Consider the following 4,969-nt stretch of genomic DNA (forward strand, 5'->3'; position numbering starts at 1 on the left):
TGGTAATAGAAACAACAATAACATGAATGATGATAAGGATAGGAGTGACCATAATGATAACAATACTTAACAAAATAACTAATAACAGTAGCTTCAATTCCGACGAATGATGAAGAACAGAACCCTAGAACATTTTCATAATATATCGCTCGATCTCAAAATTCACCCGTACTTAAATTCACGTCAATATCTTATCAATATTGCATCCTTGCTTTGCAATTTAATGTTGGTGAATAAAAATCTTTCTATCTACATTACCATACATGCAAAAGACGAAACAACATGTGCAATGAGACCAATGCATTTATTTGTATTTACTGAATTTAGTTAATGTATTTTCTAAAAGCCATGTGTTGTAAATTTGCGTTCTGTGCGGTGTGGCTTCTAAATGGTAGAGAACTGAGGTATTTTTTTTCCTCCATGGTTTTGTGGTAACGCTGCTTAATGGTAGTAAATGCATCAGTAAAATGTTGATAGTAGCATTCATATCCACAAGAAACGGTAAGCATAATAACGATGATGATTATGATGATAATGATGATGATAATGACAAAGATGATAATGATAAAGATGATAATGATAAAGATGATAATGATAATAATGATCATAATTATAGTGATAATGATAATGATCATAATTATAGTGATAATGATAATTGTAATAATAATGATAACGATAAGAGTAATGCTAATAATGATAATGGTAATAAAGATAATAACAATAATGATGGTAATACTAATAATAATGATAATATTTTGATAAGAATCTTAGTAAATAATGATAATAATAATATTGATAATTATATAACTATGTTTTTGTTTCAAGATTTGTTGTTGCTGATAAGAACCGTGATAGTGATAGTCATGAAATGCTCTGGTTGTTTCTGACGATTTTGATAATGATGATGTTTCTACAACCACGACAATAACCACGCCATTGCAAACGGAATGAAGTAGCCGTTGATTGCAAAGTCTGCATGTACTCTATTTAGATGTGGATTATGTAACATTGCGGCGTCTGCTCTTGATAAAATGAACATGCATATTATGCAGAATGCATGATGAGGACTACATGTGTGTTTGTGTCTAGGGGTGAGTGTGTGAGTTATTGTGTGTGTGTGTTTGTTTGGGGGGGAGGGGGGAGTCAGTGATTAAATGAGTGTGTCTATGTGTTTAACTGTATTTGTGTGCGGGGATGAACGAGTGAGTAAATGAGTAAATGAGTGAATAAGGGAATGAGTGAGTGAGTCTGTATGCATATGTAAGTGTGCATGCGTGTGTGTGTGTGAGTGACTGTGTGCGTATTTGTGTACATGGATGAATGAGTGAGTAAATGGGTGAATGTGTGTGTGTGCATGTGTAAGTGTGAATGCGCGCGAGTGTGTGAGTGAGTGACTGTGTGTGCGTGTGCGTGTATGCAAAGCGAACATACCTTTAAATTCATGTTCTGGGGAAGTCAGCCCCCCCCCCCCCCTGTTCGCTCGCTCTCCTCACTCTTCTTCCTTCTCTCTCCTCTCTTGTCACTTTCATTTTCTTTTTTCCGTTTCTCTCTTCTTTATTTTCTCGTCTCTCCTCTTTCTTCTCTTTCTTTCTCTCTTCTCTTATCTTCCTTCTATCTCATCTGTGTCTTATTATTCTTCCCATTTCTCACTTCTCTCTTCCCCTCTCTCGCGCTTCTATCTTGCCTCCTCCCCTCCTCTCTCTCCTCCTCTCTTCTCACTTCTCTCTTCTCTCCTTTCCTTTCTGCTCTCTTCTCCTCTCTTCCCTCTTTCCCTCTCTTCTCTCTTCTGTCTTAACTCTTCTCTTTCTCCCTCTCTTTTCACTTCCCACTTCTCTCTTCTCCTCTCTCCTTTCTTCTTTCTTTCCCTCTCTTCTCTCTTAACTTCTCTCTTTCCCTCTCTTCTCTCTTATCTCCTCTCTTTCCCTCTCTCTTCTCATTTCTCTCTTCCTTCTTCCCTCTTCTTTCTTCTCCTCTTCTCTTCTCCTCTCCAAGTCCTATCTTTTTCTCTTAATTGGCTGTCACCGCATTTTCGGAACAGAACCAGAGGCACTCGCTTTCGGTGCCACATTGAGAACCGAGTGGCACCAGGCACTGGACGACCCCCCCCCCCTCCCCTGCCCCTGCATAATACGACCACCCTTAATGATACGACCCTCCTTTCCCTCCCTCCTTCCCTCCCGTGCCTCATTCCTCTTTCCCTTATTAAAACGACCCCCTCCCCTGTCACGTTTTCTAATGGTACGACCCCTCTCCCTGCCCCCCTTCCTCTTCCCCCTTCATAATACGACCCTGCCCCCCTTCCTCTTCCCCCTTCATAATACGACCCTGCCCCCTTTCCCTAAGATACGACCCCTTCCCTGTCCCGTTTTCTAATATACGACCCCCTCCTTGCTCCCCTAATAAGACGACCCCCTTCCTTAAGATACGACCCCACCTCACCTGTCCCGTTTCCTACTGGTACGACCCCCGTCCCTGCCCCCTTCCTCCCCACCAACCCCTAATAACACGACCTGACCTGACCCTTCCCTTCATTACACGAGCTCCACTCCCCTCCCCCCACTCACAACACGGCCTCCCCACTGCCCCATCCTCGTAACGGGACCCCTATCCCCTCCCCACTCGCCGGACGCCGCCATTGCATTTATTTATCCATTTATTTTCGCTCAAACCCGCGGCCGCCGATCCAACCCGCGATTCGGGCGGAACGAGGGCCGTGGAGGCCGCGGGAGGCGTAAGCCGAGGCCACGGCCAGCGCAGCGAGCACGCATCGGGAGGAACCGCCCGCCTGGCCCCCTCCCTCTCCCTCCCCAAGCCCGGGCCCCTCCCTCTCCCATCCGGGCCGCCTCCTCCCCCTCCCGCCCGCCCATCCCCCCCCCCGCGGGCAGCGAGGGCTCGAGCGCCGAGAGCTCACTCAGTGTTCCCTGAGCTGCCGTACAAGCAGGTGCTGTGTAAATCCTTGAGGCGTCGCTCGCCTTCTCCACGCCCACTTAGCCGCCCTTGCGCCCAGTCCATGCGGTAAGCCATGGCCAGCGCCAAGTCCGGCGTCCATGTCCTGAAGCTCAAGCAGATCGCGGTCCCGCAGCAACTGCAGGAAGGGGACAAGTTCGTCAAATGGGACGAGGTAAGTCGCGGGGCCGCCGCTCCGGCTGCGCTCTCCTCCTCCTCCTCCTCCTCTTTCTCTCTCTCTCTCCTCTCTCTCCTTCTCTCTCCTCCTCGGCCTCCTTCTGCCCCTCCTTCTCCTGCCCTTCCCTCGTCTCTCGTGCCCTTCGCCGCCGCCCCTCGACCGTGACCCGAAGGGAAGCAGCCCACGAGTCCTCGCCCGCTCCTCCTCCTCCTCCTCTCCTTCTCCCTTCCGTGCATAGATGGACCCGAAATGGAAGAGAAAGAGGGGGAAAGGGCGGGAGAGAGGCACACACACAGAGAAAGAGGGGATAACACAGAGAGGAAGAAGAAGAAGAGAGAGAGAGAGGGGGAATAACACGAAACATAAGCGTAGCAGTTTCATTACCCGAGTTTCTCTCTCCTCCGTTTCCTCACGAAACAGGCGCGGTTGAATGTTAAGCGGGGGTTACGCCACGCAGCTCCAGGAGGGCGAAACATGCTTCTCTGTCCGAAGGGAAAAAATGGAAAGAAACGGAAAGAAAATTAAAGAAATAAAAAGGAAAATCCGAAACGTGGTGTCTCAAGTGAAGCCTGTTGTGACGAGCAGTGAATTGAGCAGTGATATTTGCGTGTTACGTAAAGGAGGGCGAGAGAACAGGGACGTGAAGAGAGAGAGAGAGAGAGAGAGAGAGAGAGAGAGAGAGAGAGAGAGAGAGAGAGAGAGAGAGAGAGAGAGAGAGAGAGACAGTCATGTTTCAATGAACGTGAAGTGCCATTATGATGGACGTGAGTGTGTGTGTGTGTGTGTGTGTGTGTGTGTGTGTGTGTGTGTGTGTGTGTGTGTGTGTGTGTGCGTGCTCCTGTGCCGCATGTCGACCCATAGCATGAAACGACCTGAGGGCACCACCTCGTTTGCAACAACAGAAACCAACAGAAACCCTTCTCCCTCAACCCCGATGCCCCCCCCCCCTACCCTTGATACCCAGCTACCGGCATCTTCTGAGCATATAGCTGTACCCTCATACAGTTACCATCACCTAAGTATACTTGTTTCTGTAATATATTTCTTAAATTCCATTTTGTCTCGTTTTTTTGTTGTGTGTGTTCTTTCTGTGCCCTGAGTGTGAAGTGTTCGTGTTTTGCTTGAAATGTTTATCAAGTCAAACGATGTTTTGTTTTTAGGCCTAATCTACAGTTATTTATATGCTTCTGTTTTTAGTGGGGAATCCTAACTTAATTATCGCTTCGTAGAAACGTGTATCCAGTGTCTATTTGTCATCGTCTTCATCACGGTTACTATTAATAGTGTATTATCATTATTATTATTATTATTATTATTATTATTATTATTATTATTAGTTGTAGTAATCATGATTACTATTATTATTATCATTATTATTCATAGCCAATTGTTATTATTATCATTATTATTATTAATAACATTAGTATTAGTAGTTGTTAATTATTGTATTAGTTATTGTTAATTACTATCACCACCACCTTCACCTTCACCTTCACCTTCACCTTCACCTTCACCTTCACCTTCACCTTCACCTTCACCTTCACCCTCACCTTCACCCTTACCCTCACCCTCTTCACCCTCACCCCCATCCCCACCAGCCCCCTCCCCACCACTTCGAGGAGGCGGTGCCGACGGAGGAGCAGCGTCGGCAGCGCCCAGAGGAAGCAGCCTCGCAGATGTACTTGTTGAGGCGAGAGCGGCTTGTGTTTTAGCAGCTGACTCCTTCTTACATGACCAACGCTTCTATTAAGCTTGTGACTAAGCTTGTGCAAAGTTCCCTGCGCTTCTGTCATCTCGATTGCCTTGAAAGTACGTACTTGCGCGTGCAGACACAGACAACATGAT

The 4,969-nt window shown here is 46.5% G+C and overlaps 1 protein-coding gene across 5 annotated transcripts in view; it reads left to right on the plus strand.

Annotated features, from left to right (window-relative positions):
• Positions 1-2,916: 2,916 nt before the first annotated feature.
• LOC119568442 (1-phosphatidylinositol 4,5-bisphosphate phosphodiesterase classes I and II-like) overlaps positions 2,917-4,969 on the plus strand; it is a 400,672-nt gene continuing 398,619 nt past the window's right edge. For all 5 annotated transcript variants that reach the window (XM_037916972.1, XM_037916976.1, XM_037916980.1 and 2 more), the window contains exon 1: positions 2,917-3,121. The gene's annotated coding sequence lies outside the window, so the exon portion shown is untranslated. The remainder of the gene's footprint in view (positions 3,122-4,969) is intronic.

The sequence above is a fragment of the Penaeus monodon genome, chromosome 43 (genome assembly GCF_015228065.2).
Source record: "Penaeus monodon isolate SGIC_2016 chromosome 43, NSTDA_Pmon_1, whole genome shotgun sequence".
In the NCBI taxonomy this organism is placed as follows: Eukaryota; Metazoa; Arthropoda; class Malacostraca; order Decapoda; family Penaeidae; genus Penaeus; species Penaeus monodon.